Source organism: Schistocerca americana, chromosome 5 (assembly GCF_021461395.2).
Source record: "Schistocerca americana isolate TAMUIC-IGC-003095 chromosome 5, iqSchAmer2.1, whole genome shotgun sequence".
Classification (NCBI taxonomy): Eukaryota; Metazoa; Arthropoda; class Insecta; order Orthoptera; family Acrididae; genus Schistocerca; species Schistocerca americana.
The window spans coordinates 388,830,796-388,851,907 of NC_060123.1; the positions used below are offsets into that span (position 1 = coordinate 388,830,796).

General features: G+C 41.3%; 1 protein-coding gene across 7 annotated transcripts in view; it reads right to left on the minus strand.

The window, feature by feature from the left end:
• The window catches only part of LOC124615425 (cap-specific mRNA (nucleoside-2'-O-)-methyltransferase 2), a 310,465-nt gene extending 304,499 nt beyond the window's left edge, over positions 1 to 5,966 (minus strand). For 4 of the 7 annotated variants that reach the window (XM_047143302.1, XM_047143305.1, XM_047143298.1 and 1 more), the window contains exon 1: positions 5,532 to 5,966. The gene's annotated coding sequence lies outside the window, so the exon portion shown is untranslated. The remainder of the gene's footprint in view (positions 1 to 5,531) is intronic. The other 3 variants (XM_047143304.1, XM_047143300.1, XM_047143301.1) reach the window with 1 other exon arrangement.
• Between the last annotated feature and the right edge of the window lie 15,146 nt (positions 5,967 to 21,112).

Genomic DNA, 21,112 nt, shown 5'->3' on the forward strand with positions numbered 1-21,112 from the left:
GTGTATACAATATTAATATTTTGCTACATATCAGATTTACTGAAAGCATTTACCTTGTGCCATGTATTAATATTTTCAAATATTGCATTAGCTACCTTTTCAGTAAGAAGACTGCTGCTGCTTTTTATTCATACAGATGTATCATCTGCAAGAATGACAAAACTTGCACTTTCTGATAAGGCTAGTGGAAAAATCATTCTCCCCCCCCCCCCTCTGCCCCCCCCCCAGAAAACACTGAGGTCACAAACTAGGACCCTATAGTGTCTGGTTCCAAATGCCTAAGGCTATTTGGTCCACACTGCTTTCTTCCATGCTGGTAATGTAGAAACCATGAACTTTTTGTATCCGCTGTTCCATAATGTTGTTAACTTTTGGACAAGGACATCAAGATTCACCAACAAATCCTTAGCTAAGTCACAAAATATTCCCAATAGGAATAATTTCTTATTTATTGGTATCAGCATATCATTTGTCAACGCAAATGTAGCATGTTCAATTGACTATCCTTTTTGCAATATAAACTGTTTGCCACTGGGTATTTTGCTGTATAATAAGTGTCTATAAAAGCGTGTTCTACATGATCTTTCAAATATACTGGCAATTATGAGACGTGTCAGTAAATTTATAACATTGTTTTATCTGCTTTTTGTGAAGTTGCTTGACAGCAAAATATTTAAGGCTAGCTGGAGAAATACCACTATGAAAAGATTTATTACATAAGTAAGTTAATGTAGTGTGAAGTTCACCCGAACATCATTTGATTATTTTACTACTGGGATCTTAACTGAACTTTTAGTCACCAGTTCTTGACTTCGGTTAAAGAGTGTGGATGTACACATGTATATACAAATGCAAATGCATGCAATAATTATTCCAAAGCACCATGTGATACAACTATAAGACTTTTCCTTCAACAAGTCCCATCACACAGTCCCAAACATGAAGTAAGTTGTTAGGGATTGGAAATGAAAGCACATTTCAAGTAACTCGAGAAATTTTCATTCTTTTCTCACAAAGTATAATTGATGAGTCTCCTGAGTACATAATCACAGTTCTCGTGAGTGGTACGCTGAAAGTGACTCCTTACCCAACGTGGCCACATGGTACAATCACGAACAGAAGTTTTGGTGTCATAAAATACACGAGGAATAAATCGCATCCTTTTGCTGGAAAAAGAAGAATAACTAAGGTTTGATGTACTGTTGGCAGCAAGATCATTAGAGAAGGAACACCAGCTCAGACTGCAAAGGGAAAGTCATGTCCTCTTCAAAGGAACTACACCAACATTTGTCTTAAGTGATTCAGGGAAACAATGAAAAACGTAAATTGATGTGGGTGTCTGGAGGGAGGGAGGGATAGGGCGGTAGGGAGGGAGGGGTGTGGGGTGGGGGGGGGGGGGGCAGGGACTTTAAATGCTGCCATTGTGTGAGTCCAGTGTCATACCACTGTGCTACCTCACACATTTTGTTAGTGTCTAGTGCTTCAACTTATCTGAATAGAAAGGTTTGTACAGCTGTGTGACTGCAAAGACCATACAGTTCAGTGTCACTGATCATTGAAGCAAAAGTCCAAGACTCAATCCCTGGTAATTATGTTGAATTTTTCTGCCTTGGGAAACTAGAATGGGATCCAATAAATGTTTTAAGCTAAATGAAAAGTGTTACAAAAATAAGGCCATAAATCAAAAGGCTTCTCCTGAACATGTCATACATAATTTGTTTTCTAACACCAATTTTAGTCCCCACTGATAACTACCAATAGGAAGCCATGGAGCCCTTGAGTACATCCCATGAAGTTAACTGCAATGCTGTAGTGAACTTAATTATTCTTTAATATACAGAAAAACTTTAGAAAGTAAATAAACTTTACATGAGCTATGTTTCTAGTGCAAAGTACATACTGTTTATCTACTTACTGACAAAGCAGTTATAAGTGTGAACACAAGGTAAAGAATAAAGGGAAGTTGAAACATCAGATAATTCTTCAGGACAGCAACTTATGCCTTTACACACTGAAAAAGAATCTATCACTATTAAAAATTATCCAAACTGGGAATGGTCAGACCCCACTCCCTTATTCAGATAAGTAAACTGTTCATTTTCTGATCATACTAGGATGGTGTAACTAAAAATGAGGTCATTTGAAGCAACCCAAACCCCTACAGAACATTTCCAAGACAACCTGAAGTTGTAATTTGCATATCTGCTTGAAACAGTGCAGCACTATTCACTTTCTCTTGAAGTGTGTTGTTATATTCCTCAGAATCTGTCAACTTTTCTTTCAGGCTCTTAAGTGGGGGTAGTGTGAAATAAAAGAGCAGCCAAGTAGAACTGAAAAACATCACTGCCTGAACACTTTAAACTCGTGGCTTTTGGTAAATTTACAATGATTTTGCACAGGTTAATAACACAGATAATTTCACTGATTAATAACAAAATCAGTATGTAACAGCTGGTCTCTGGTAACGTATTCCTCGAGTTGGGCAGTGTCTCTGAAGGTTACATACGACAGGATCTACAGAGCAACTTTTCATCCCCCAAAGTAGTGTATTCTCTACCACAATGAGTGATATATTTCTAACTTCAAAGGAGGCAGAACTGAGCTCTTTGGTGGTGCCGCCTTGGTTTATTACCCACCTGGAAACCTATGAATTTCATGTCCCCACTTCTACCTCTCACAGACTTGTATTTTGGTTTCTTTGGAATTTCATACCCGTTTGCTACCTGCCAGTTGTAAGCCTGTCCAATTATTCCCCAGCCTGTGACCGTACAGATGTGTTTGGAGTCTTCATCGGTGTACTAATGTAATCAGCATAAATCATGTATGGATTGTGTAACAGTACATTTCTGCTAATAATGTAAAAAATAGCATTCACAGCAAAAGAGACATCCACTCTTATAATATACGTAGAATCTTCACTCCCTGAAGCAGCAAAAAAAATTTGAAGTTTCTTGGTGATTATTACAACCAAAGAAAATTTTAACTGTGTACATTAACTATCAATTTACACTGTTCATTAACTATCAATTTACAATGTTCATTTACCCATTTACTGTTTACACAAATTTAATACAATATTTGTAAAGTTACAAAAAGCACTATTTCTGTGCCTCCGAATTGATGAAATGGTTTGAGGTATCTGGTGAGTATAATCTACTGTTTCTTTCTATAAATTATTTGAACTTTTCCTCTGGCACAATTGTATAGTACTTGACCATATTTTTCTGCATAAACTCGGATTATAATTTACTGAAAAAAAGACCGTTCCTGTTTGTTTAGGATTAATTACTAGTTTGTATATGTGATCTTTCTCATCTTATTACATTAAATTGTTATATGACAATGTCATGAAAAGAATAGATTGCTATTCACCCAAATGATTACACACTGCGTCACAGACAGGAACATTGACAAGACTGTTACACCTTTAGCTTTTGGCCAAATCCTTCCTCAGAAATGAAACACACACACACACACACACACACACACACACACACACACACACACACAAAGCACACCTCATGCACACATGATCGCTATCTCCGGCCGCTCAGGACAATTAACTAACTTGCAAGTTCTGATACGTTTATGCTAACTTCACACAGAAGGAGCTGTGCAAAGATAGTAGAGGTCTTAGATGTAGGCTGATATGAACTCTGTGAGCAAAACAGTCTCCAAAATGCATAGGCATGGAAGATTTAAAAAGGAAGAAGGAGATCTGTTTAGAGCACTGCATAATTGTGACCACTATTTCTGATAATTTTAAGTGGGAGATTTCATCCTCTTTAGAAAAAGTGGGAGGAAGAGAGAAAGAAAAAAAAGGCTTATTTTCATCACAAAAGTTCTATCAGTTTAGTGTTCTGGACATAAAACTTTTGAACTAGGCCTACCCAAAAGACGAGAAAGTTCATCAACCTTTTAAAGTAATGACATGAATATCAAAAATTTTCACACAGCAATGATTCCACTTTTTTCCACAAAAAAGTATGAAATAGTTGATTAGCAACTAAATGAAGAAAACTCTCTTCTTGCTCCAACTATGTGGAGGACTATTACGAAAATTTCAAAAAGTTGCAGAAATATTTTAAAGTGCCCTATAGTCAAAACTCTCACAGATACAATACACAGTAAGTTGCATTCCTATCATTAACAAACTAAAGTTGGTAATTTGCTATCAGGATTACATTACAGAAATGAGACATTTGAAAAAGAAATGCATGCCACTTTGGAAGAAGCAAATTACACAGAAATTCCTTGACTACTAAATAGGGATTCAACCTTGGTGTGAGCATATCAATTTAGAAGTGGGAGTGGGACTTGGGATAGATTGAACACAAACACCAGAGTCAACAGCATCACATCTGTTAACTAAGGTAGCATACATAGAGAAAATATACAAGAAGAACAGAGACGTGTAAAAGCTGTACAAGTAAGAGTAAAATTTTCCCACTGCTCCTCTGTTCAAAACATTCATACAATGTCAGATTAATGCTCCTCGCAGATAATAATGCCAATCATAAGCCAGTTTCTAACATTTTGCAACTGCTTCAGAAATACATTTATACATCAGAGAAATTACATAGTTATACCGAACTCAACATGTTGATTATCTTTTTATTTAGTTGAATTCTCCAGTTGTGGGACTTTCACCATATGTTGTGTATATCTACTGCCCTTACTCCCCCCCCCCCCCAAACACGCACACACAATAAGAAAGAAATTAATATTTAATATCACACAAGCAGACTATTACTATAACCTAATCAACAGACAGAAGTTTCAAAAGTAATTATTTCATTCATTTTGCATCCCTCCTCTGCATACCTATACCGCTACCAACATTCATGATGCATTTCCCACATGTTATAATTTGCTTGGCAGATGCTAAAGAACATGGTATCCCACTTGATTGTGAAAATATGCCTGTATACACAAAATTTTCACAAGCAGCAAAACTCTCATATGAAATGAAATCTACTCATATACGATACAAACCAAACAACATACCTGTACTTAGCATCTACTAGGATAAAAAACTACTCTCTCTTTATACAGCTATAACTAATAGTTCTGTGAAAAATAATGAGCTGATAAATTTTGAAGCAACTTTGCACCTGAATAATAATATAAACAAGCAGTTTTAAATGCAACGCCTGATCAGTAATCAGAATCAATATAGATAAAGTATACGCCAGTTCAGCATACAACTACACATCTAAACGAAAAAAAAAAAAAAAAAAATCTATAAAACGGGACATTATTGGACGTTTTCCAAGTTCCTGTTCATAAAGAATCAAAACACCATAGACACTTGTTTGTTTTATTTACTACAAATAAGTTATCTATTTATCTTATATACGTCATGAGATTAAACCACCATCTCAACAGCACAGAACTATTTCTCTACAATATGAACTGCATACATCACACTGGTGTATCCTCACCTGTCTTCATCGGCACAAGATAATTATGATAAAACTGAATAACACAAACCTCTTTAGTGCTGCAGTAAGAGTTCCAATAATACTTACACTAAGCCACTAATTTGACCGCAAACATATCTTGATCACAACTCGACGCATAAAGCCAAAGGAAAGCACCATTTGTCTGTCTTGTTTTGTGATTATTGAGTACGTATGAATTATATACTTCTTGCATGGAAAGAAATATCCGCAGCATCAAAACCGACATTACATATTATACGCATAAATTTTCTTGTGAAGTTAGCCCCTCCCCATTCGATAGTAATGTAAACTGCCGGTTACCTGTCATATCTTGTTCTTGCCGATTTCACTGTAAATATCCGTAGTTATCGCACGAGGGAATATTACAAAAATCTACTACATGTAAAAATCGAACTGTCACTAAAATAAACTACTGTTTTACGAACAAAATTCCTGGTATCATATGTTCACGGTGACACTTGACATAGGGGAAAAACATACCAAAGATAACATTGTACACACGTCAAACAACGCTGAAAAACAACGATGCACATTTTGAATAAAAGAATCACTCTTACTGTTAGAAGCATATGAGACACTTCTCTAACATTGCGTTGGTGTTATTCTACAGAACATCTGAAAGGTCTTTTTACATTTTTACTATTCTTTCCCAAGTAGGAACCGAAATAAAGCTAAGTCACCAGTATGTGACTAGCCAATCAGAATCAAACAACGATTCTGAAACTGTAATGCCAACTGCCAATGATGTCTACCAACTGTAAACGTGATTAAAGTTGAGTGTAAGCCGTTTCCATACAGGACTATTTGATAATTTATGTGTTAGAAATGAGACAATTGGAAAGAACATACATTCATAGAGTTTAGGAAGAACAACAGAAAACTCTGCAAAAACTACGTCGAAATATCTTGGCAACTATAAAAATGCGTACACACACGTAACAAAAGTGTCGCCACAATTATTAGCATACTGCAGATGAATACGTGAAGTCACAGTTTCAGTGGAGCAACTCAAGAGACGCAACTTCAGTTATACCACAAAAAGTTGAAATTGGTTGCGCTTGTACTTTGTTACGCCATTTTCCTAGCGGAGATGAAGTATTGTACTGATTTAACAGCAAAGTCGAATGTTAAGAAACAAAAGAATGCAGGACAGAGAAAACAGATATTAGACATATAGCGAGTATATTCATATTTCGAACATAATGTTAACTATATCACTTCTTTGAGACCTAGTTTCTATTCTTCTGTTGACCTATATAGGTCAACTGAAGTGTGGGAGACAAATTTTATGTATGTCCTCTTTTTCGCCTTCACGTAGCTCAACTGAGGTCAGGATAGAAACATTATGTACGTCGAATTTTTCGTTTTCCTAGCATTAGTATCATATTCTGAAGTATGGGATACAAATTGTACGTATGCATGCATTTCCGCCTTCGCTATTTCTAGTACCAACATCAGAACAGAATGCTATTGGTACTGGAGACGAAAAAAGCAACACCTCTAAAATCTGCCTTACTACATTCGATTTCAGCATGTTTTCATTTTCGCCCGCATCTCGTGGTCGTGCGGCAGCGTTCTCGCTTCCCACGCCCGGGTTCCCGGGTTCGATTCCCGGCGGGGTCAGGGATTTTCTCTGCCTCGTGATGGCTGGGTGTTGTATGATGTCCTTAGGTTAGTTAGGTTTAAGTAGTTCTAAGTTCTAGGGGACTGATGACCACAGATGTTAAGTCCCATAGTGCTCAGAGCCATTTTTTTGTTTTCATTTTATTACCGAAAAATGTAAAAACAGTGGTCGGTTGGCACACTTTCGCAGTTTCTAGAACTACAAGAAAAACAACCTATATTTTATTTATTCGTCAGTGTGTGTGTGTGTGTGTGTGTGTGTGTGTGTGTGTGTGTGTGAGAGAGAGAGAGAGAGAGAGAGAGAGAGCGCTCACACACGATGTTTGTAAGCCAATGATGTATCCCACAACCTTGAAAGATTTTCGTGTGAATAAACAAATAAAATTAATATGTAACCAAAAAAGCATTTGATATAAAGTTCATGATTTGTGAGACCAAGCACTTGCAGCGGCCGAGCTCCAGTTTTTCTCACAGGGTAATGTAGTGCAATGTCGAGATGTGTCGTGTATACGCCAGTGATCTCGGTGCACGCGAATGGTTAAGTATCATTACGGCTTAGTTGTCAATCGGCTTACTGTGTCAGGCGCCAGGGGCGCTGTTGTCGACGGTGAACTATTCCGCGCCGTTAGAGAGTTTTATGATTTATGTATGTGTTATTGTGTTGTTCTTGTCTTAGCGACAAAAATAGTTTTTTAATTCAAATACATTTTATCTGATTGTGTATCGTCAAACCATGAGCATGCCATTTCTCTGTAGAGAGATATGATTCCGTCAGTTTCACGACTTCTAGTGCGCTTGCTCCCATTCTGGCCGACAACCCGGCACTACAGTCCGCACTAGTGGAAGCCAGTTTCCTCTATGCCGATATTACGGCAGACTCCACTAAATTCGCTGGCGAACCATTACTCCGCTTAAGTGGAACATATGATCACTGCACTGTCCCAAGCCAATGTGTGTGAGAAGGTAAAATCGGAATTTACAGAACGTGTTTCTGCATGACAAGAAGAAGGCTTCTGGCAAGTGTTAAACCTAGAGGATTAGGGAACCGAAAACCTTCCCAATATTTACAGCATTTGCGCTGCAAGGTGGACACTGGAACTGCGCTGAACAATCTCCTGTGCACATTGTGTAGCAGCTGCTACCACCACAGGCGAAAGCCGTAATAGCATCGCAGACAGAGACACCTTTGGAAGCAGGTGGCTGGCTTTGCCAGCAGGATTGGGGACACAATAATTCCTGCCCCAATTGGTGCATCAGCCACTATGTGCAACAGCGTGCTGACAGAATCAAGTGATCCAGTACCATTAACGATGCTCTCTGCCCTGATTGGTGCACCAGCTTAGTGTCAACAATGGTCAAAAATGGTTCGTATGGGTCTAAGCACTATGGAACTTAACATCTGAGGTCATCAGTCCCCTAGACTTAGAACTGCTTAAACCTAACTAACCTAAGGACATCACACACATCCACGCCAGAGGCAGGATTCGAACCTACAACCGTAGCAGCAGCGCAGTTCCAGACTGAAGAGCCTAGAACCGCTCGCACACTGGACTCGCATTCGGGAGGACGACGGTTCAATCCCGTCTCCGGCCATCCTGATTTAGGTTTTCCGTGATTTCCCTAAATCACTTCAGGCGAATGCCGGGATGGTTCCTTTGAAAGGGCACGGCCGATTTCCTTCCCCATCCTTCCTTAATCCGAGCTTGTGCTCCGTCTCTAATGACCTCGTTGTCGACGGGACGTTAAACACTAATATCCTCCTCCTCCTAGAACCGCTCGGCTACAGCGCATAATGGTCACACAAGCACAATTTAACAACCTGGCAGCTAAGGTTAAGGCCCTTATCAATAGAATCATCAAGTTGCTATCCTGGCATGAAAGCAACAGCAACAGAAACGAGTACTGAAGGAGGCTTAGAATCATTGCTCCCCCACCTGTTAACACCTGGACAAGAACAGCATTCAGTCTGCTGGTATCACTGAAGATTTGGGGACCAGACACAAAAGTGCTCGTCGCCATGTATGTACCCAAATGCCATCTCAGGTCGGAGGCAGGTGCTACCTCCGACCGCTAAAGCCGACGGCACACGGTATGTGGCAGCTAACACCGACGTGCACGCAGACGGGATATCCCACGTAATTGACTCAGCGCCGTCAACACGGCAGGAGTTGGTTGACGTGATTTTCGCTCTCAGCGCTCTCCATCTGCTGTTTTTGGAGTTATATGGCTCGCGAACCATGCAGTTTGTTCACAAAAATGGATTTGCATAGAATTCCTACCTTAGCTCTAGTAAAACGAACATTTCCTTTCCTGGCCATATCCTAGTCATGTTGTTCTCTCTGTGTGATACATAAATAATAAATTTAATATTCGTTAACGTGTAATAAGACAAGAATGGAAGATACATGTCCACTCAGGAAAGACATCAGCTTATAAAAATACACCAAAGCAAATATTCGCTTCTGACAGGGGCTGTACTCATATTTATGTAACATCAAATATATATTTCACATTAAACTCCCACAACCTTTTGGAAAACGCGAAGGTAAAAAAAAAAAAAAAAAAGAAATTTGATATAGCAGGGCGCAAACCAGTGTCCAATATGTTGGGGGTTCTCTGCTACAGTGTCTCAACCAACTATGCTAAGCTGACATGCGCCTCCTGTATTTCCTTTTTTTGTATTTTATTCCCCGAAATGTTATTGATGCTTTATTATATAACAAATCGTAATAAGAACGACGAGTTCTCATGAATCTTAAATGGGTCGTTACTTTAAAACAGCTTATTATCATTAGACGCGAACTACAATATACAAAGAATTCAATGCCAAAATTCCTTAACCGCCAATATGATTTTTCCAGTCATTTTATTGAAACAACTCATATCAATAAAGATTCATCGAGACATTCAACGTGCTGGTGCTTGGAAACAGCATACATTCATAGGGCGTAATGAATAACATAAAACCCATCGAATATGGGCTTTTGCTGAACACAGCAAGTACAGTATGGCACCTTGCTTTCTGCCTGTGATGTAGGGAGCTTTCTTGCTTTCTATTGTTTCTACTTTATGCGGGACGTTACCAAAATATAGCTCAACTTATTTTATGTTTAACGTGACGAAATGGTTTCTCAGCGAGAAATAGCAAAAAATGATGTCACTAAAATCTTACAGTGCCACGTAGCTAACTCGTCCCATGTGCAGACGACGTAAGCATCATCCCAGTACCTTTATATCAATGACCAGATGTCGGGCTACAAGTATCTAGAGGATACCAGCTCAGATTTGTGTATTTTTCCCTGGAGACTGCTATATTGTCATAGACCAGCAAACTTATTCCACATGTTCGCTGCAAATAACTCTTTAGAACCAGCCTACAGCACCCAACATATGGAATTAAACCAAGGGATGTGCCGAGTGTTCATGTGGGATGTTACGATTTTGGATGTCACTGAGCCCGTCATTGATGCTGGTCTGTTAGCATACTATCACCTGCTAACAGATATGATGAACATGCGATTGGTGGATAGCATAAATGGCCTGGAGATTTTGGGCTTCTATCACTATGCAGTGCCACACTAAGCCAAAGTTATTCACTCACATGCTTAGGAGTACACGTGCGTACTACAGTGGTTCCCAGCCTCGATGCGAACCACAGTAGCAACTAAAGAGGTATGTCATGATGCTGCACATCGTATCAAGGCCATGGACAGTTCACCAGTATCCTGTCGACCGCGACGTCTGGCGCCAGATCACTTAGTGATCACCAAGACAGACTTTAACACCAGGTAGAGACAGGGCATTACACAACCATCCATTAGTCATGGCCCTCTCCCTTACACCTGGTGCCAAAGAAAGATGGTGCACGACGTCCATGCAGGGATTAATATGCCGTCAATATCTGAATGGTTCCAGATCAGTATCCTACTCCTCTACTACGGGATTACAGCTACCACTATATGGCGCGATAATTTTTAGTGTACTAGTGTTCATGTATACAATCCCACTTCTGATCACCAATGGTAACGTATATGGTCAGGGAAGGGGGGAGAAGGTTGTTACATATGCCTCGTGACGACAGTGTGCAGGAGGTCGAGTGGTCAGGATTCGAGGGTGGGCATCCAGGGCTGCCGTTAAATGACGAAACAGGAAATTAGGTACAATAAAGAGGATATATTTCAATGTACGGTGCACAAGGGGCGCGCCTAGGATCGGAAGTTAACAGGTTTAGGCCAGTCTAGGAAGTCGAACAATTAATTGAAATGGGCAACGGAAGGGGAAGTGGTTCGTGTTAACTTACGTTGGTGGGCGGGCGTGAAAAGCAGAGCCAGAGGCTCTGCCTTCCAAAAAGAAGTCTATTCTGCTCGAGGTCTGGATTACAAGAGAGCGAGGCAGCTTTGTTCCGCACCGTAGAACACTCCAGCGTCGACGTTGGAACGAATAGACGAGAGACTCAGAGCAGTGATAGTAACCCAGCGCAATGCACGGGCGAGGGAGGAACTGTGCTCTGTCTCCATAGGGACGATTGTCTCGTGGGGGTTAACTACTACAAAATTCGCCAAATCCCTGAAGTAACAGGGTGAGTAGTTCTCGTGGGGACGCAAACTACTGCGACATTGTACAGTAAAACTTTTATTCATTAGAGTGGAAGTCTCTTTCTAACTATATTTCTAACACGATAACACAGTAATGCGCTTGGGAGATGACGTCACGTCATGGGTGCTAATCATCAACAATATAGTGCTTATATCAGCGGGTGCTTCTAATTATTACGTCATGGGTGTATTTGTTTGAATAAACAAACAGGTGTCTCTCACTTCCTAAACTGACGGCGGAGCACTGTATGCAAATGGTAGCAGTGCCGATTTCCGTGCTCGCTCGTAACATCTTTACTTCCTCACTAAATTACTTCGTAAGAAGTAGGATGAACGATAACGAAACTTGTATTCGTCTGGGTGAACTCATAAATGTGCAAAACGCACATGGGGTACGAACTACAATTCTTCACTTACTTGGATGACACTTCTTTGGTTTTATCCTACCACACAATCTATTTCGCTTGCCGCTCTGCAGCGAGAGGGTAGCGCACTTCTCAACTTCAGGGGCGCGTCCGACTCTTCTCTATTGAGCATCTTAATATAACTCGGGTGCTTCACTTTCTTCTAAACACACCAGTCCTGCTCTGGGCACGAAAATGGCGCGCATAATAGGATTCCGGACTCGCTAACTCACAAAATCGTGTATCACGACTAAAGGGGAATCTTACGTAATGGGAGTGTTGCTGTAGTGTAACATATCTAGAATCCAGGGCTATTTGGGGGGGGGGGGGGGGGTACGTAAAGGTGAAACAATTTAAGAATTTGGAAAAGGAGCAGGTAGTCGCTTCTTACGATGCGACAGACTAGACGGAAGGTGGTGTGGTAGTACTATACTTCGGAGGAAGCTCGGAAATGCCTCAAACTAAATGGCGGTGGATGGGAAGACACCCCATAACGGCCGGCTTTGTTATTGTGATGCTTCTCCGCTTCACGTTCCATCAGCTGGAGGTAACATGTTTCCAAACTCCCCTCGGAGTTATAGTCTGGTCAGTGGCATGAGAATGAAAAACTCACAATCATTTTTTAATCTTAGGCAACTTGAAAGAAAACAGGGAAATAAATGCTTCCAAAACGACAATAGACTTAGCTCATCTGCAAAGCAGTGGAGCTTTAGTTCCATAAGTTAGATGAAAATTTGAGGTATCACAATCTAATGAACAACAAAAGACAAATAGAATAGACACCACAAGGAGGGGCTCCACATTCTAGGTTTGACAACAAAACGAAACGTTCAACGATGTACGCTTGTAAAAAGTAGCATTGTAGAAAAACTTTAGTTGGGTAAACTTGATGCAGTCTCTCACAAGGGAAAACAAAATCATTGTCAATAAAGAAGATGTCAAAATGAAATACAGTACAATACAAAAATTTTGCAACAAAGCTGAATAATGGAAATAGCTTAATATCATCAAATGACAAATACTTATACATTAGTTGGGAGAGGGTACCTTTAAACACATCAAAATCTTCAGAAATATCTGAACTTTTCACATAATACAGAGAGGTATGGACTGGGGCCATATTTCTCCTAAAACTATGAACGGTTACATACAACACTTAATATTTATACTCCATATAATACTCTCAGTAGACTGTCACTCAAAAAATATGCAATGAATGACTTAATAAATAAAATGAAAATTAGACTTAATTTATGACAGACCAGACAAAGAAGAGAGAGAGAAGTTTCAGTGTGTGGGGGCGTGACTGGCTTATTGCAAGGCTACAGCTGTGCCAGTCCATGTGTTTGAGCCATGCGGGTCTCAACTATAAACTCGCTGCATGGTAAAGTGAATCATGGTTAACGGTTCTGCTTTGACCTGTGGGGTGGCAGCATAAAACAGACCATTTAACATCACTTGCAACACACACAGGACCTCGTGCCTGCTCACAAATAACCTCAATAAAACGACGTATTACATATCTTCGGGGGTGGCCGAGCGGTTCTAGGCGCTACAGTCTGGAACCGCGCGACCGCTACGGTCACAGGTTCGAATCCTACCTCGGGCAAGGATGTGTGTGATGTCCTTAGGTTAGTCAGGTTTAAGTAGTTCTAAGTTCTAGGGGACTGATGATCTCAGAAGTTAAGTCCCATAGTGCTCAGAGCCATTTGAATCATTTTGAACATATCTTCATATCAACAAAACTTCACTGCCTTCGGGGGGGGGGGGGGGGGTAACAGCCTCTCTTATCAACTTACAGGTGTAGAATAGATGAATTCTCTTTCATCATTATAACTCTTATTACGGCACACCACGTAATACATCATATCTTCGTGCATTGAGTTAACCAATCAAGGAACTACCACTTACGAAAAACAGAAGGCATGGGCAGAAAAACAATAAATGGAAAGAGGATGCAGAGAGACGAGAAAGAAAAGAAAGAGAAGGTAGAAAAAGTTCATTCCTTTTGTTCCGCAATCCGGCATCTCACACAACGTCCGATCTGTTTCGGCAACACAAGTGCTAATCGTGTAATTACGACTGTGTATGCGCTTGGGGCATAAAGTCGCCTAGTACCAGTAGTAAACAATGGACATCACCAGGACCGTCAGAATCCAATGGTTTGTCGCTATTCTTACAAGGCCTAAACGCTGGTTTCGCGTCTGTGCATGGTCTAGCAATAAAAACAAACTCCCATCAAGACAAAAAGATTGAGTGCGCCAACTATTTCGGAAACCTTGCAGACACAGTATGACAGAGCCCTTAAAGCCCTCACATCTGTGGAGCAAGGAGAAGGTACCTACTTTCATCATAGGGCGGAGGAATGATGCTTATAGGAAAGATGAAAGAAAAAAGAGTTGATCATGACACGAAAACGAAACAGAAGAAAATGCCATGAAGAGCTGGGAGACACTGTGGTGGCCACATTGTGCAAGCTGTACATCCGGATAAATGGCTGCAAGGCCTCAGCGCATATCAACACTCATAGTGCAGGAGAGACGGTGGAAGCGACCGTGCGGCGCCTGAGGGCCGTTCACATGCCGTACCCAAATAGCAGCGGCGTGGGCGGCTGGGCGGCTGGCTGCACGGCGCTGAAAGTGCGCGCCCCGGGCATTGATGCCAGGACCCAAACGCAGATGGCAGCGGGGAGCTGACTGGCGGCGAAAGTTGGGCGGCAGGTGGGCGGCGGCAAGTGGGCGGCGGCAGCGGCTGGGAAGCCGTGCTGACCGTGAACAGCGCACCCGTGCGCTCAGCGAGTCACGGCACCGGCTAGGACGCATCGCGCGTTTTCCTTTCGCGCCTCGGTGCCCGGTTTAGAGGTAGCGAGAGGCGACCGAGAAGATGGGCTGACTGCGACCATCAAATGGGGACGGAGCCCACACTGTGCACACGTACGCTGTGGAGCACATCTCAGTGGACTCAGCGAGCACATGTAGGAGTAGCGCGCTGCAAGAGGCAGGCAGTAGACTTTGCCCCGGGCGCCGGTACGTGCTGACGCAGCGTCTGATGCGGTGTCGCAGCCGGCGCACTGCAGCACCCAGACTCGCCTCGTGGCAGAATAACAGCGGCGAATATTGGCCGACCATACAACGTCAAACATGAACCAAAAGTAAACGGCCACCCTATGGACCGAACAGTGGGAACGAACCCCAGATCTTAACACCAATGCTGATGTATACGGGCAGGGTGGGGGGGGGGGGGGGGGGAGGGGAGAAGGTGACGACAGTGTGCAGGAGATCAAGTTGTCAGGATCTGAGAGTGGGCATTCAGGGCTGCCGTTAAATGACAAAATAGGAAATTACGTACAATAAAGAGGATATATTTCAATGTACGGTGTACAAGGAACGCGCCTAGGGTCGGAAGTTACCAGGTTTAGGCCAGTCTATAACTTACGTTGGTGGCCGGGCATAAAAAGCAGAGCCTGCCTTCCAAAAAGACGTCTATTCTGCTCGAGGTCTGTATTACAAGACAGCGAGGCAACTGTGTTCTGCACCGCAGAACACTCTAGCGTCCACACACGTGACCTGTATCCCACGTACGCCATTGGCTAACAACAATGGCGTGAATTCGCCAGCAGTTTCAGCAGAGGTCTCAGGGTGTCTCTTGTCAGCAGCTTTAAGTGGACAGAACTGGCTCAGATTTGACAGACAGGCAATTTGTGTCCCGGAGGCACAGTGTAAGTTACTCTGGGAGAAAACTTGTAAAGATTTCACTGGGCCTTTGAAAAAAGATTTTTAATGAATTCCCTAAAATGTTCCTTGACTGGCTGCCACCATGTACATTCCTTCCCCCTTCCAGCCTGAAAATCTAGAGGAGCTCCAATGGACTGACGCCATGAGTTCAGCGTTTGAAGTAGCAAAACATAGCATAGCAGATGCAGCGCTCCTCGCTCATCCACAACTAGCAGCACCCCTCCCACTGGTAGTTGACGTGAGTCAAAGAGTGACCAGAGCCGCTCTACAACAGTTCATTGAGGGTGAGTTGCAACCTTTGGCCGTCTACTCCCATAAGCTGTCATCATCTCAGCAGAAGTGGTCCTCTTATGATCAGGAACTCCTAGCTTATATGAGCAAATAAAATGCTTCTGCCCACACCTGGAAGCAAGGGACTTTTACAAACCTCGAGCTACTGACATATGCATTTCGGCAGAACAACTGCCTACCTCTCCAGCACAACCAACACGATTTCACAGTGCAATTCAGCACATACATCAGGCACATATTGAATATCGACCGAATGCTGGTTGATTGACTGTCTCACGTCTACGGCGTTCAAACAGCTCAAGTACTATGGATTTAGCACAACTTTCTGAGCACAGAAATCTGATCAAGAGCTTCAACACTACCTCAACAATCCATCGTCAGCGCTGGAACTGAGGTTAGTCGATTTTCCCAGCGCTGAAGCCAAAATATACTGTGACCTCCCGACTGGAAAACCAAAGTCATTCTTGCTGTTAGTGTTTTGTGAATCTGCTTCGACAACCCACACAACTTAAATCATCCTGACGCCAGATCAATAGTTCCCATAGTCTCCCACTTTGTGTGGCCAAGAATACGAAAAGACGTTTGTGAATGGACCTGCACATGTGCCAGATGCCATCCAATCAATGTCAGCCATCACATACGTGCAATGGTTGGGAACTTTCCGATAACTAACGCGCGATCTGCAAACGTCCACTTTGATATCATGAGTCCACTACCTTCTTCCAATGGACAATGATATATTCTTACCATGAACGATCGTCTTACACGCTGGCCTGAAGCAACTCCAGTGGATAACATTTCTGCAGAAAAATTCGTGTCTGCCTTCACATCAAGTTGGATTTCTCACTTTGATTACCCACTCCACTGAATGCAGTCGCCATTTCTAGTCGTACCTATTCTGATAAGTAACAAATTTCTGTGACACAGTGCACCATAGAGCCACCAGTTGCCATCCAGTCAGTAATGCTACGACTGAGGACTGGCATAGCTAGGTCAAAGTGGCAATTTCACCTGTCTCGAGATGACTGGGCGTTTGTGTTGTCCTCATCTTTTCATCATCATTTATGAAAGTGGCAAGATTGGACTGAAAAAAAGTTAGGAAGTTGTACAGGCACTGATAACCATGCAGTTGAGTGCCCCACAAACCAAACATAGTCATCATCATCACCAAAGTGGGAATCATGAGCCAAGATTCCTATTGGACGACAGCATTACCAATGATAATACTGAGCCTCTTGACGACATACAAACTCGATTTAGATACATCTCCAGCAGAACTTCTTCACGGCAAAACCCTGGGCCTACCTAGAGAGTTTGTAGAAGTGTAACTGCGGCAATTATCTGGTCTTGGTCTTAGCGACATCGTAGTTTGACTGAGGGCATGTTGCCCAACTTCGCACAAACCAAGCTTCAAGGCATGGCAGCCTTGCTAGCTATGTACATTGGAACCTACTGATGTGCACCCCTGTCATGCTTCACATGGACAGCGCCAGACCTTTGCTGCAACCGCCACACACTGGCCCACACAAGGTGCTGCAGCAAGGGGAACACACCTTCAAGGTATTGGTAAACGACAAGCCTGCTACAGACTCCATACACAACATAAAGCCAGTGAACGTTCCAAGCGACAGTCGACTCCCCACTGGCCAACGCCACACCTGCCAGCGTAGGCACCAGCACCAGTATCAACATCGCAACCCAAAACAAGAGCTGCCATTGACATGCACAATGAAATCTGGACTGTGCGGACACTTTCCACGGCACTATGTGAATGGCGTTCCATTTACCCTGAGGGGCCTGATGTAACAGCTGAGCTTCAGTTTCTCTCACAGTGTAGTGCCAGGCAGTGTCAAATTGTGTCATGTGCATACATATTTAAGTAATATTACAGTGCAGCTGTCAATTGGCTTTCCATGTCAGTCACCAGTGGCGTTGATATTTATGGTAAATTATTCTGACCTGTCAGAGAGTTTTATGATTTTTATATATGTTCTTGTATTATTATTGTCTTAGCAACAATAAATAAAAGCTCACTATTTATTTGTAGATGATTCAATTTCTTGCATTATTGCATAAATAATTAACAAAATTGCCTGCTGATACTGGTTCTCCAGTTTCTTTCATTCGTGAGGAAACCTATTTTCAGACTGGTTATCCACCTCTTCAGTCGACATCACAAAGGTTGCAGCCCTCCACCAAGCATTGCATAGTTTTGCATTGTAAATGCACAGTACCAGCACTCTACAAGTAAGTCAGCCATTCAATTACTTTCTTAGTAATCCCATCATCTCGAGCACAAAACATTTTTGAGATCGATACTTTTCATCTTCTTCTCCTCATGTGGGGTTCCTATAGTTGTCGCCACTTTTCATATACATGTTGCCATCTGTTTCAATCTTTCCACACTTCCTTGTCTTCTTCAATTTCTATTTTTCTCATAGTCTCCTTTATCGCTTCCAATCAGGCAACTTTAGGTGTTCCTTTTCTCCGCTTCCCTGAGGATGGTACATTAGGACATTCTTTGGCCATGAGTCACTCACATTGTATGTCTACATTAGGTGAACGCCGTTCTTCTGAAGGATGTAAAAAAAAAGTATGGCCAGGCATTCAGGAAACATTCCTCCCGTATAGAGTAAGGAAATATGTTACATGGACGTGGGTCCAAAAACGTTTTACTTACATGCTAGAGCTCAGTTTTTACAACTCTTCAACACATCACTCAACTTCTTTTAAACGAAGCCTCTTCCATGGATGGAACATTTGCAATAAAGTCAGGGTTGACATATTATTGAATGAACCATTTTCCATTTGCAGAAATGTGTCTGTGCAGGAAAAGCAGCTTCCTATTGTGCCTGCACAAGCTGTACACGGTACATATACAGCAGGTTCTCATGTACCACTCTCCAGACAGTCATATAGCCAGTATTATTTGTTACTGCTATCTTACAATTATATTGCTGCAGTCGTCAACTGCAGCTCCAGCTGAGGTATCTTCGTCCTTCTATGCATCCTCCAGTCACGAGCAATAAGCTTAATTGTTTCATGATCCATAAGAGACGATCAGTTGTTTCAAACCTCCTCCTGTTACGGAAATCCTTCCCAACACAATCGCTGAGCGTTACAGCTAATACCATCAGCTACTCCTTACAGCAACTGGGCGTTGCCAACCCCACATCTAAGTAGTAGTAGTAGTAGTAGTAGCAGCTTTATTCATCTGCAGATCTCTTTTTAAAGGATATAGGACATGTCAAAGTATTTACTAGTTTAGATCGATTTAAAATAACCTAATTCGTATACACCTACACTTACAGACTTCTAGTTAGAGACAATCATTAGATTTACTTCAGATATGCAATACTTTTTTTACAAATAACTTATTACATAATGTAATACCACACTGTTCACCCACATCTCACTACCAGTCACTGCACACGCTATACACACATTGTTTCATAACATTTCACTCACTACACGCACACACACACACACACGCACACACACACACACACACACACACACACACACACACACACACACTGGTGATCTCTGGGCCATTTTCTGTGCTGCAACTTCCCATTTGCTATCCTGAAAAACTGAGTCAGCATCCCTCTATAATGAGTGAGATGTTGAGCTCAGAAAGAGGAAAAGGTGTTAGCATTGTGCTATGCATAGATTGAAGTAAAGTTTTTTTCTAGAAAAGGAAAAAAAGAAGGAAAAAACATAGTGGAAGGTGTTATGTGGAATGTTGGATGTTTTATAATCATTATTATTATTTATTTGTATAACTTTTTTTAAAAAAAGACCCCCTACTCTGCTTTGTGTAAGTAATCCTTCAATGTATAATACATATTGCATAACAGGTACTATTTAGCTGCCTTTTTAAATAAGTGAATTTTTGCAATTTCTTAAATCTCCTTTGGTAATTTATTGTACAGTTTTAATCCATGGTAGAAAACGCTGTTTTGAGTATTATGTTTATTTTTTCTTGGTAAATGTAAGTTGAGTCTAGCTCTTGTTCAATGGTCATAGACAGAGTTGTTTGTGCAGTAATTATAAGTGTTATTTTTGGTGTATATAACTGACTGGTAAATGTACACTCTTGGAGCAGTTAAAATGTGCAGTGTTTTTAACAGATCTTTACAACGAGCTCGACTAGTATTTTAGGTTATTAAACTTATGGCTCTTTTCTGGAGTTTGAAAATTGTGTTCAAATTTTGTGCATTTGTTCCCCAAAAAAGAGTGCAATAGCTAAGAATTGAGTGTACATATGAATAGTATGTAACGAAAAGACACTGCATGTTACACACTGATGATAGGATTCGACATGCATGACACGCTGATGACATTCTGTTTGCAATTACCTTTGTCATTTTCCCTCTTCAAACTGAAATTCATGGCATTAGTTTTCTTTATGTTCAATGTCACTTTATTGCTTATCGACCAATTGTAACCTTCCCTGAGAGTTTCATTTGATTTCTTTGCGAGGAGTTCTCTTGTTTTCTCAGTGACTATAATATTGCTGTCATCAGCAAAGAGAATTTTTTCATCATGAGTAACACTAGTGGGAAAGTGTTTGATGTATATCAGGAATAGTATTGGTCCTAATATGCTACTTTGTGGGACCCCTATATTAATGTATTTTTGTTCTGATAATTGCTAAATAATTACTAAATGTTTAGATCTATTTGAGGTATGTGTTATCTCTACTCTTTGTGCCCTATCTGCTAGGTATGATCGAAACCAGTCATTAGCTACCCCTCTTATTCCTAATTTATTTAATAGAATTTGTGGTTGACTGTAACAAAGGCCTTAGAGAGATCCAAAAATATGCCTGTGACACACTCATCTTTGTCAAAAGCATCAAGTAAAAATTTTGTAAATTCTACTATGGCTGACGGTGAATTTTTGCCACTTTGGGTACCAAACTGTGATTCACTTAAAAGATTGTATTTATTCAGGTAGTTCATTAATCTGTCTTTCATAATTGCTCCTGTTATTTT